This window comes from Dromiciops gliroides, chromosome 1 (genome assembly GCF_019393635.1).
Source record: "Dromiciops gliroides isolate mDroGli1 chromosome 1, mDroGli1.pri, whole genome shotgun sequence".
Taxonomy (NCBI): Eukaryota; Metazoa; Chordata; class Mammalia; order Microbiotheria; family Microbiotheriidae; genus Dromiciops; species Dromiciops gliroides.
In genome coordinates, this window is record NC_057861.1 from 419517056 (window position 1) to 419530858 (window position 13803).

General features: G+C 35.1%; 1 pseudogene; it reads left to right on the top strand.

Moving 5' to 3' along the window:
* The first annotated feature begins 12993 nt into the window (after positions 1 to 12993).
* LOC122750020 lies at positions 12994 to 13803 on the top strand (annotated as a pseudogene).

Here is a 13803-nt window from a genome sequence, read left to right on the forward strand (position 1 = left end):
TCTGAGGCTGGATTAGAATTCAGGTCCTCCTGAATCCAAGGCCACTGCTTTATCCACTGTCCCATCTAGCTGCCCCCAAAGCTAGTAAGTTTCTGAGGTCAAATTTGAACTTAGGTCTTCCTCACTGCAGATCCAATACTCTATCCACACAGATAGTAAATGTCAAAAGTAGATTGAAGACAAGACCTTTCAATTCAGAGCCACTTCTCTTTACTCTTGCCATGCTGGCTCATCAATACTCTATTCCCATCTTCATTTCGTTCAATCTGAATTCCTAAACCACAGTTCTCTTTTTCTGGATGTTCATTTTACTTCCCCTTTCCGTAGTGGTGGAAAAAGTAGAAACTGTCTGCTCCTTCACTAGTATTGTAGTTCAGGACTTTCAAAAAAAGAAAAAAAGCTCTCTTTGTGAGAAGAAACTATAATCCTGAGATGACACCTAAAGCTTTCTAAATTGCAGACCTACAGTCACCTCCAAGGAGCAAAGTAATTCATAGGCACACGGTGAGTTGGAGAGATTGATAAACTTTCCCATTGCCAAGTAAAGGATTATAAGGGTGACTAACCATGGCTTGGGCATCAACCAAGGGAGTCTGGAAAAACTTTCCTGTGGGGGGGAAAGACAGAGGAACAAACAGTGAGAGAAGAGAAAAAGAATAGGCAAATATATAATTCCTATGATAGACTGTGTCTTCTTTCTGAGGAGCAGTCTACTTAAAATGAAGAGACTTATCATTAATCAATTGGATATTGGGCTAATGAAATCCATGAAATTACAACAAAAAATATAAAATGGCCCTTGACTCCATGAAGAACCCTTCAATTTCTGAAATGACAGTGACAGAGTGACAATGGTTGGAGGGGAAGAAAATAGTCCTAAGAATTATAGTTTGGGGGTCATCCATAAATATTAGCCTAACTATTAGTAAGCTAAATAGGAAATATTTGTTAATTGATTAATGGATTCCTATATTACTTGGAAAATGGAACTCTTTCTTCAAGCTCATTTCAAATCCAACTTCTTAGATGAGGCCTTTACAGATGTCACCTCCCAAGCTGTTAGTACCTTTTTTCTAAATTACTTTGTATTTATTTTACATATATTTTGCACAACAATTGCAAATGTTGTTGTTTTTCTCTAAAGAATGCAAAGTTCTTGAGGGCAAGAACTGTTTAATATTTGTATCCATAGTGTCTATCATCATCCCTGGCATGAAGTAGGAGTCTAATAAATGCTTGTTCATTAATTGAAATGAAGCCAGGAAGACAAAAGAATGGAAAAATAAGAATAAGAAAATTGTATCTCTACAGGACACAGAGCACAGGTTGTACTTGGTGTAGTACATAAAAGAATTGGTAGAGTAGGTTTTGTTGTGTCCAGAAGGAAACAAGAACTATTATTTTATCAGACACCTTGATCATCTTTCTTCATAGTGCTTGTGTTGAGCATAAGCAAAAAGGCCAATCTCTTTCCAAGGATGAAGACATAGAAAAATCTTGTGAAGAGTTATAAGATCTTCCAAGTGAAGCCAACATATACACTGATTCTTAGTGAGTATGTTGAAGAGTAAGTTGAAAAGATGGTTTGGTATTTTTAAAATAAGGAAGCCAATTTAAAGACTCCTCATGCATTTATAGGAAGAAAAAAGGACAAGTATTTATTAAGCGCTTACTGTGTGCCAGGCACTAGGCTAAATGCTGGACATACAAATAAAAATAAAGGAGAGAGAGAGGGAGAGAAACAGTCCCTTCCCTCAAGGAGCTCACATTCTAAAGAGGGAAAATCATGCATAAAGCTAGAGTGACAGGAGATATTGAAAAATGGGGTATTGTTTTTTATCTGGAAGCTAAGAACAAGGCTGAGGGGAATGAAGGCCAGATTAGGCTCCTCCACAAAACAGATTCTCTAAGAAGAACTAACCAAAGGAAGAAAGGGAATTGTCTTTACAGTGTGATGACCCACACTGAAAAGGCTACAGGTGCCTTAGGGCAAGGAGACATCAAGTTCTGAGGAATGTTGATTTTGAAGATAAAGACAAGTTGATTTTGAAGTCTGGAAACCAGGAAGAGGGCTTTCTCTAAGAAGAGGATCAGAAGCCACTAGACAAGAGTAGAACCAAACAACATCATAAAAAGAAAATTGAAATTGACATCTGAGCATACAGCAAACAACTGATTATAATGTGGAAATTATTCCTGAATTAGTTGTGTATATGTCAATTGTAAGAACATAGGTGTATTAGAGAAAAGGTTATAATCATCATCATATGAGAAGAAAAGATAAAAATGAGAAGACACTGAATGGCCTATTCAAATAGCTGGATATGTCCCAAATGGGAAATTGATAAATGGAAGAATTCTATTTCTGATTATTACCATTTCTCACAGAATTTTAATCAGTGTAAAATAATCATCACAATAGATAGAATAAAAAAAATTATAGAAGCTACTTTAGTCAGAAAACATTAGATTCCTTGGCCAGCCAGAGACCAAAAATTCTATCCAAGGAAAACAATGTTTTACAATATAAACTTATTTTTTAAAAAACCTATGGAAGATGGTAGAAGGTTATGTGAAGTATTATTCCACAAATTAGCAGAGTTGTTTAGGGGAAAGAGTAGAAAACTTGGCATAGTGTAAAAACCAACCAAGTCAAATCACTCCAAGAGGACTTATAAATTAAACTGGAAGTAGGACAACAAACAAACAAAAAAGATTTTAAAAGTTTCTGTAATAGCCTAAATTAATCACTGGTGATGATGGAAGCAATACAATTGGACTCTAATGCCCAAATTTTTCTATGGGAAACTAGAAATGATATTCAAGAAAGCAAATTTGCGAAAAGTATCTTGATCAGATGAAGTATAGACTTGTGCGCATGTGCGCGCACAATGTGCGCGCGCACGCACACACACACACAAAATTTGCTATGGAAGCAACATAATTTGTTAAGCATTGAGTAACTAATTTCAAAGAATGGATGAAAGAAGGAAGAGGGGGACAAATCACAAACAATATTGTTTCCCCCAAAATAATATCATGATGAAGAGGTCATCTGTTACTACTGAACTATATGCCTATTTTCTCTCTCTGTCTTTTTTTTTTTTTTTTTAGTGAGGCAATTGGGGTTCAGTGACTTGCCCAGGGTCAATCAGCTAATAAGTGTTAAGTGTCTGAGGCTGGATTTGAACTCAGGTACTCCTGACTCCAGGGCCGGTGCTCTATCCACTGTGCCACCTAGCTGCCCCACCTATTTTCTCTTAATCAAATCTAGTAAATCTTTATGAGAATGGCCTATGCTTGCATCAAGGGGGAATGTGAAGAAAATATGGGATGATAATAGGAGCCTTTCATAAATTATTCTCTATAGTGGGCTATATCTTCACAGTACAACAGTTGACTGAAAGGAATATGCAATACAAGATGCTACTGCCTTTACTATTTTATTTTTTAAAAAGCATTTTATTCAGTAGAACAAAAGGTAGCTCTTCCAACAAAATGCCACATGCTTATGATGAGATTATACAAGGAAAGTGCTTTGTAAATCCTAAATAGCCATCCCAACACAAATTATTATCCCAGCTGGCCCTCTATTAGTATAATGCTCAAATAAAAGTCAATCCCAGTACTTTTAGTGCAAATTAAAGGACTTTTGTTTGTTTGTTTTGTTGTTTTATCATAACCTACTGGAAAGATAATTAAGTCTTCATTAATGGTTTATTAGATAACTCTGAAGTGAGTGGAGTACAGCAACTAAGAGGAGTATGCCTTCCTCCCTTTTCATAACTTCCCCCAACATACAAACACAAACATACCCACATGTCTCTTACATATTTCGAATATTCTCTGTCCATATGACTGCTAAATCTAGATTCCTAAAGTCCAGATATGACCATGTCACTCCCTTGTTCATTGTCTCTAGAATAAAATACCAAATTCTCTGGTGTTTAAAGCTATTTACAAACTGGTTTTAGTATAACCTCTCTTTCCTGAAAAATTTTCTCATTTTCTTCTACAAGAATTCTATGGCTGTTCCAAACTGACTTGATATTCCCTCTATATGGTATTATATATCCAGTCTCTGAGTCTTTGCACAGGATTTCCTCATGCCCAGAATAAGATCCCTTCACCATTTTCTCTTGGACTACCTGACACCCTTCAAGGACAGTTCAAGTGCCACTTTTATTTGGCAGGGGAGGGGGGGAAGGCAATTGGGGTTAAGTGACTTGCCCAGGGTCACATAGCTAGTAAGTGTTAAGTTTCTGAGGCTGGATTTGAACTCACATCCTCCTGAGTCCAGTGCCGGTGCTTTATCCTCTGCACCACCTAGCTGCTGCCCCAAGTGTCACTTTTTATAAGAAAGAGGTGTTCTCCAATTTCCCCAATTGTTATCACCTGCCTCTCTCTCCAACTGATTTTGCAATAATTTTAAAATGTACTTTATATTTACTCATCTGTGCCTATATTATCTGCCAAAATAGAATATAAGCTAGTTGAAGAAAAGCCAGTTTTGTCTTTGTATGTCTAATGTCTAGCAGAGTGTATTATTTGGGGGTGTATTAAATGTTTATTGCTTACTTGGTGTTCAGCCCCTGGCTACATATGCTCTGTGGAAGATACAGATACAACATAAAGACATGGTCCTTGACTTCTCAAAAGCAGGTATTATAAGAATAAATACAATTAACTGATGAATATAATGGTGGAGATCATAAGTGTCTTAAGAGCATGGCATAAAGAAAAACTGAGAAATGGCAGGGTTAATTGGAGAGGGCATTAGGAAGGTGAAGGAGAGAAGAATATAAAAGGTTAAACTCTCTCTTTAAAAATTACAAATAAGGAACACAAAACCATTTGGTACATATAATAGTTTGAAAATGTTCAACAATTATATATTTATTGTGACCAATTAAGTTAATGGGGAGGGAAGGAGGAAAGGAAAGATAAGTCAAAAGGGAAAAGGACAAGGGAAAGGCAAAAAGATCTAAAGATAAGGGAAGGGGCCAAAATAAACATATGGAGAGACAATAGAATGGGAAGGGATAAGATGGAAGCATGGCAAAAAGGAGAGACAGAAGTAGAAATGGGTGTAGGAGATAAAGTTAGAAAAGTCCAGTAGGTTCTATAATTTTAAAAAGATGAAAGAAAGAAAGAAAGAAAGAAAGAAAGAAAGAAAGAAAGAAAGAAAGAAAGAAAGAAAGAAAGAAAGAAAGGACTTTATACTTAGAAGTTCATTTATTCAATGTGTTTCAGAATGTTATCATTTCTTATCATAGTTTTTTAAATGTAAAAGCAATTATTAATCACTTTTCATTGCTCTTCAAAGCTCTTTACCTTTTAGCCTTTAGATTTGAAAAGTACAACCAAAGCAGTTCACTAGGGAGGAAATTATTCCTTAAATTGAGAGCCAACAGTGGTAGCACTATTACCCTAAAGGCCAAAAGAAATCAAGCCAAGAACTGGATCTGGCCTGTGAGCCAATGGTTCCCCACCCATAGAGAAGATAAATTATTTAAAACAGTATAGAGATATGTTTACCAGCCTGATGCTCTTGTTTGCAATGCAAATTTTAAAACACACATGGCTCATACACGGGAGATGCCTCTCTACTAGCATAACTGGGAATATGGAGAATGCTGCTGCTAAATTATTCTATGATTTGGGGAAACATTTTCTAACTAGATTCCATGCCAACCTCAAGGATCAGTTTTGAAGCTTCCCCAGGAAACTAAAGACAGCAAAAATAGGCATTTCTGCATTTAGACCCATCACGTGTAGAAATAAGCTAGACCAAAAATTGTTGGTTTGAGAAGATCCATATGCATAAACAGAGTTTTATATATTCAAATAATAAAGTGGATAAAGAAGAAAAAGAGTTCTATCTTTTACCTAAAATTTAATTTTTGCCCTGAAAATCACTGTTGAATATGGGTTATGAAATCACAACTTGTGGAAAAACACAGGTCACATTGGTGCTGAATTATCTACCTGCCCCACCCTCTCAGTTTTTAGTGGAATCCAAGATGAGTCAATCTTATACTGAATTCCGTTCCATTGATTCTTCACTAATGTAAATTTTGTTGAGGAAATTGTTGAGACAATATACAAATAAAAATGGTTTAATATGCTTTCTGTTGGTTGGCATTTCATAAATGTTTGTTGAAATAAGTGCATAGCTGCCATAGAGATTATTAGTTTCAGGTGTGTTATTTTAGGGAAGCATGTAAGTATATGCGAATTCCAGAATACTAGAAAAATCTTTCTCATGAACTTCAATGTCTTGCTACAACTGACTGCTGAATATCTCCAATGCTGTTACTATCTCAAATTTGAAATAGCCAAAAGATTATATCATTTTCTTCAAATTAATTCTTCCTCTGAACTTCTTCATCTTACTAAGAGCATCACCTAAACTTCTAATACTAAAGTCATCCTTAACTCTTTCTTTTCCTTCATTCCCATAGAAAATCTCTTGTCAAGTCTTGTTGGTCATACCTCCACAACATTTCTTAAAGCCTCTTCTCTCTACTTACAGTCTTTCATCACCTTTTATCTATACTACTACAAGAGTCTCCTTGCTTCCATTCTTTCCCTTCTTCAATCCAACCTTCATGGAGGCGACTCAGCTGCCAAATTAATATTCCTAAAGCAGTGATTTAATCATGCCATTCCTCTACTCAAGAATTTTCACTGGCTTCCTATTGTCTCCAGGAAACAATACAAATCCCTGAGTCCGACATTAAAAATCATCTGCAATTTGGCTCCCACTTACCCTTTTTAACCTTAAATGCTTATTTACTTTGCCTTTGCCTTTTCTTTCTTATTTCATAGATAAGGTTTAGAGCTTGAAGAGACTTTAAAGGTTATTGGCCTTAACCCTCTCATTTTATAAATAAGGAAACCGAAGTCGATAAAGGTTCAGTAATTTGCTCAGGGTCACAAAGGCAGCAAGTGACAGAGTTAGAATTTAAACCCAAATACTTAAATGCCAAATCCCACTCTCATCTCAATAACATGCCCTTTTCTGTTTCATATTACTTCTCTCTGAAGTGCTCAATTGTGGGAAAAAATGTGTTAAATATTTCAGATAAGAGTCTGGTAACCAAGATATATGGAAAACTAACAGAAATGTTTTAAGGCCTTCTGTTTAAAAATTGCTGGGAAAACTAGCAGAAATTAGACTTAGACCTGAAGCCATATTCTACAATAGTCTGATTGGTATGGCACTGAATAAGTAAATTAATTTAGGTAAAGGTGTCATTTTTATTATATTAGCTCAGCCTATTCATGAGCAATTTATATTTTTCCAATTATTTAGATCTGATTTGATTTGTGTGAAGAATGTTTGGTAATTGTGTTCATAGAGTTCCTGGGTTTGTCTTGGCAAGTAGACTCCTGGGTATTTTATATTATCTGCCATTATTTTAAATTGAGTTTCTCTTTCTATCTCTTGCTGCTGGACTTTGTTGGTCATGTATAGAAACACTGATGATTTATGTGGATTTATTTTATATCCTGCTCCTTTGCTAAAGTTGTTAATTGTTTCAAGTAATTTTTGAATTGATTTTCTAGGATTCTCTAAGTATATCATCATATCATCTACAAAGAGTGATAGTTTTGTTCCTCCTTGCCTATTCTAATTCCTTTAATTCCTTTTTCTTCTCTGATTGCTAAAGCTAACATTTCTAGTACAATATTAAATAATAGAGGTGATAATGGACATCCCTTTTTCAGCCCTGATATTATTGGGAATGCCTCTAACTTATTTCCATTACATATAATGCTTGCTGATGGTTTTAGGTAGATACTGCTTATTATTTTAAAGAAAGCTCTACCTATTCCTAAGCTCTCTAGTGTTTTTATTAGGAATGGGTGCTGTATTTTGTCAAAAGATCTCTCTGCATCTATTAAGATAATCATGTGGGGGCGGCTAGGTGGCGCAGTGGATAAAGCACCGGCCTTGGATTCAGGAGTACCTGAGTTCAAATCTGGCCTCAGACACTTGACTTACTAGCTTTGTGACCCTGGGCAAGTCACTTAACCCCCATTGTCCAGCAAAAAAAAAAAAAGATAATCATGTGATTTTGGTTAGATTTCTTATTGATGTGGTTGATTATGTTAATTGTTTTCCTAATGTTTCACCAGCCCTGCATTCCTGGTATAAATCCCACCTGGTCATAGTGTATTATCCTGGTGATCACTAGCTGTAATCTCCTTGATAATATCTTATTTAAGATTTTAGGGGCAGCTAGGTGGCTCAGTAGATAGAGCATTGGCCCTGGATTCAGGAGGACCTGAGTTCAAACCTGGCCTCAGACCCTTGACACTTACTAGCTGTGTGAGCCTGGGCAAGTCACTTGACCCCAGTTGCCTCACCAAAAAAAATTTTGAAAATTAGCATCAATATTCATTAGGGAAATTGGTCTATAAGTTTCTTTCTCTGTTTTGGCTCTGCCTGGTTTTGGTATCAACACCACATTTGTGTCATAAAAGGAATTTGGTAGAACTCCTTCACCTGTTTTTCCAAATAATTTTGATAATTTTGGAATTAATTGTTCTTTAAATGTTTGGTATAATTCACCTGTAAACCCATCTGGCCCTAGAGATTTTTTCTTAGGGAGTTCATTAATGACTTGTTCAATTTCTTTTTCTGATATGGGCTTATTTAAGGATTTTATTTCCTCTTCAGTTAACCTGGGCAGTTTGTAGTTTTGTAAATATTTATCCATTTCATTTAGATTGTCAAATTTATTGGCATACAGTTGGGCAAAATGGTTCCTAATTATTGCTTTAATTTCCACTTCATTGGTGGTGAAATCGCCCCTTTCATTTTTGAGACTGGTAATTTGGTTTTCTTCTTTCTTTTTTAAATCAAATTAATCAATGGTTTATCTATTTTATTGGTTTTTTCATAAAACCAGCACTTACTTTTATTAATTCTATAGTTTTCTTGCTTTCAATTTTATTAATTTCTCCTTTAATTTTCAGAATTTTTAATTTAGTATTTAATTGGGGAATTTAAATTTGTTCTTTTTCTAACTTTTTAAGTTGCATGTCCAATTCATTGATCTCCTTTTTCCCTTTTTTATTGATGTAAGCAGTTAGAGAGATAAAATTTCCCCTAAGGACTGCTTTGGCTGCATCCCATAGATTTTGGTATGTTGTCTCATTTTTGTCATTGTCTTGGATGAAGTTATTGATTGTTTCTATGATTTGTTGTTTGACCCACTCACTCTTTAGAATGAAATTATTTTGTCTCTTTATTACATGTAATTTTTATTGCATCATGATCTGAGAATGATGCATTTACTCTTTCTGCCTTTCTACATTTGACTATGAGTTTTTTGGGCCCTAATGCCTGGTCAATTTTTGGAAATGTGCCATGTACTGCTGAGAAAAAGATATATTCCTTTCTATCCCCATTCCATTTTCTCCAGACATCTATCATGTCTAACTTTTCTAACATTCTATTCACCTCTTTCACTTTTTTCTTATTTATTTTGTGGCTAGATTTATCTAATTCTGAGAGGGGGCAATGGGTTCTTAATTGGTCACTTGGTCCCTTTGCCAAATTATTTCCCCACTGTAATGATTGGAATGATACCACCTGCTGGAGAATTTTAGCCCCTTACATCACTCTAATCCTCTATATGGCTGACAAAGTTAAGTTCCAAAGGCATAGATCAGTCCATAGTATTCCTATTCTAAATAAACTCCAGGGGCTCCTTATTGCATTTCATATAAAATATAAGATCATCTTTTTTTTTTGCTTTTAAAACTCTTCATAATCTGGCCCCAAACTACCTTCCTATATTTATTATATATTAATAACCTTCCTATACTTTGTGATCCAGCCCAATTGGTTTTCTTCTCCTCACAAGTGACATTCCATCTCCCATCATCATGCCTCCATACTTTCTCTCACCTGTGCCTGCAATAGTCTCCCTCATCTCCTCTCCCTCATCAAATCTCAGTGTGTGCCTCCTTCTATAGCAAGTCTTTCCTGACTCCCCTCCCTCCCTAAATACCTTACATTTAACTATTTTGAATTTATTCACATTCTATTCATTATATATAGATTAATATACACACTTTTTTATTTCCTCAGCTGGAATGTAATCTCCTTGAAAGTGGGGATTATTTCATTTTTTGCAGTTTATGCCTGGCATAGAATAGGCACTTAGTAAATATTTGATAAGTTGGTTGGCTGATAGTTTTCTATTTTTTTGATAAATGTTGTTTTAGTGTTCCCCCTACCCACCTCTGACCCTTAGAATTCTTGTTTTCTTTTATAACTCAGCTCAAGCACTACCTACTGTAGAAAATCTTTTCCTGAGCCATCTCTTGTTAGTTCCTTTTTTCTAAGCTACCATCTATCCACTCTGTATTGTATCAACTCTATCTACTCTGTATAAACACTCTGTACTTATTTTGTATCTATCAATTTATGGATAGAGTTTCTCTTCCATTAAAATGTAAGCGCCTTGGATGTAAAATTGATTTTGCTTTTCTTTGTATACTCATTGTTTAGCACAGAACTGAGCACACAGTAGTAGTACTTAATAAATGTTGGTTGATTTATTGTTTTATGTATAGCTTTATAAATGAATTATTTTATAGGTGAATATTATAGGTGAATTATTAAAATAAGTTATTTCTGTGATAGCTTATATCACAGAATTTTTTATGATCCTTAGTATATGTGTAATGTAATGCCCTTTAATGAGTGAGCAATTTGGTTGCTAGTCAGTTCACAAATGGATTTTGGCATAAATCAAAATGTTTAAGTCACCTCTCAAAGGATGTAATGTCATATCTTTTTCATGTGTGAACAGTTTAATGGCTGAATTGGCAGAGAAAGAACTTTTTGTTTGTTTACTAAAAACATAAACTGCAAATGTAAGGAAACACAGGATGTGCAGAGGATTAAAATGTTTAAGGACTAAGAAAATGAGGCTATGGAGTACTGGGGCCCCTTAACTCATTTGCATGTAACTCTTTTTAAGGTTTAAGAATTAAAATTCACAAAATGATAAGTGAAACAATTCTTTGGAAACTACAAACTGTTTAAATAAGGACTATGGTTTTATAATTAGCATAAAAGGAGAGTTCCAGAGTTTTTACCTTGTAAATGAAAAGTAATTCATTGAAAATGAGAAGGCCCTGATTTGAGGAAACGTAATACGTTGAAAGCCTATCTAGAATATTAAAGAAAGGGGCAGGAGAGAAAAATTACATTATGGGATGAAGAAGCTAGTACTGATGGAGCTGTGTGAAGAAAACAGCAGTAGCAGAGTCAGCCAACAAGATAGTTTCAGCTGCTGGTTCCTCATTATCTGGGAAAAGGCTGAAACTTATTGGCAGACAGATGAATTGCCCTTTAAAACCATCTACATTTTGAAAAGTGAAGCTTCTCAGAAGTGTCTTTTGCTCTCTACTGCCCTCTCTGGTTTTGAGAGGGGAAAAGCTTAAACCAGAAATAATCTTTCATGCTAATTAGCTATTGGTTTAATTAGCTGCTTGAAAAGATTCTCTGGTTTAAAGTGAACTTCTAGCCAATACAATAGCAAAACACTTTCTTGATGTCTTTTAAAGATAACCATGGTTTTAAAGAACTTGTACATGCTTTTATCAGTTTGAGAGTAGAGAAGAGCATTTTCCATCAAAGCTTTGAGGACCAGGAGGGAATCTAGAAGTATCTTCATGTGGGGTCAATGTTTCCAAGTGGGTCAATAGACAATGAATGGACTAAGGCCTAGATTCCAAAGGTATATGACCCCAAGAATAAATGTTTTCCTCACTTACATATAGCCCGTGCTGAGTTGATTATTAGTACATTTGAAAAGAATTTGTATTTTACCTTATTATTAAGTAAACAACCATGCTTAAGATCTAATAGTGCCATCATTGTGAGGTGCTGGGGTTTTGTCTGTTCGTTTGTTTGTTTTTTACAAATGGAAGTACGCAAGTGGGGAATCAAGTCTTAGATCATTGAATAGAAGGAATATATCCCCCACAAGAGGTTACTCCTAAGATCCTGAGAGAATTTGAATGTGGCCAAATGGTGGTAATCCTCCATCCAAAATAAAGTTTTGCAAGTGTTAGTCATTGACCAAACATTTCTGGCTCACCACCCAAGAGTGTAAGTGGCTTAAGTACCATAGGAAGAGTTACAATGGAGATTTATGCCAGGTATGTTTCACATACGCATTATATGGGAGACATCTTATTGGAAGAAAGCCTTTAAGGATATGTTTTGCTCTACTGGGTTGAATTTTTTAAATTGTTGATAATTATAAGGCGCAATTAAATCTGATTGTTTATTTGTTTCAGGAAATTATAGATAACTCTAAAAAAATCATATGGAAAAACTTACCTGTTCCTATATTATATTGTCACTAAGGATATATACATATGTATGTATATATATGTACACACATAGGTATATATGAATCATATAATCACAGAATCATAGATTAAGAACTGAAAAGGACATTAGAGAGCATTTAGTCCAACCCCCTAATTTTTTACAGATGATAAAATAGTCCTTAAATGATAAAATAAATTACCCAAGGTCAAAACACAGTAACTTACAAAGGTAGGATTGGAATCAAGACTTTTGACTCCAAATCCATTACTATATATGGTTTGTATGAATATATGTAAACATATAACCTATTAATATATTTATATATGTGTGTATATGTATAGATAGATAGATATAGATAAAGAGACAGACAGACAGACAGACTTTGGCATAAATAAGAAGGTTTGAGTCACGTTGTAAAGGTGATGTGCATGTACATACACACACATATAAATATCACCTTTACTTTCTCCCTTCCTGCTGTAGGAGCATGGCAGCTTCACAATGAACTTGAAACTATGGATATGCCTTATCCTGAAACAAGAAAAGTTGTGTGGTGGTAATGCCTACATGAAAAGCATGGAGAATTGATGTTTCTTTAAGAGAGGAGGGGACTACAGGAGTACAGAATTACCATGGTCAACCTCATGACTGATAGCCATCCTCAGTTCCTCCAGGTATTGATGTCTAATGGAATAATAGACAGAGCTGAGGCACGATGGCTACATAGATGTTTTGGTGAGCAACATAACAAATTTGATGACTTTGTTGATGTTTCGTTTCTGCATCCACTGTTTATAGAAATCTGGAAAGGATGCTTGGAAAATTACAGAAAGATGTTTCATGCTCTTTATGAATCTTGCAAAGAGAACCTACCAGACTGACATCTGACTGTGCAGAAAATGATTGGAATTACTTTTATTCTTTGTTTTTAAATTTTGAGGGGGGAATTACTTTTAAAATCCATGGAGTTAATTGTTGAATCAGAAACTGGTTGGGCATCATCCACCAGTATTTCTAAATTGTACAACAAACTTAAGAGCAAAAAAATGAGGACGAAAGCTGAACAAGTAATCCAGTGCTCCAAATGTTTGTTCAAGATAAGTAGCTTTCAAAAAGATGCAGCAAATACACTTTACACTCTTGCTACATCACGGAATTGAATCAGTACATATGCAAGATGTATCAAGATGTCAGAAAGGGCAATATCTAACATAATCTTGCCATTCAGAACCAGTTCTGTGAAACCTGTGAAATTAAAATGTACTTACCTTGTGTTGCAAAGTATTTTAAATTTCATCCTGAGCCATACTGTACTCATTGTAATGAAATCTGATCTCATGAAATGCGAGATTTAGTTCAGCCAAATTTCCATTGGCCATCCAGTAAGTACCCCAAGAACACCTAGTAGTATCTCATTTTCGGGCACAAATTGA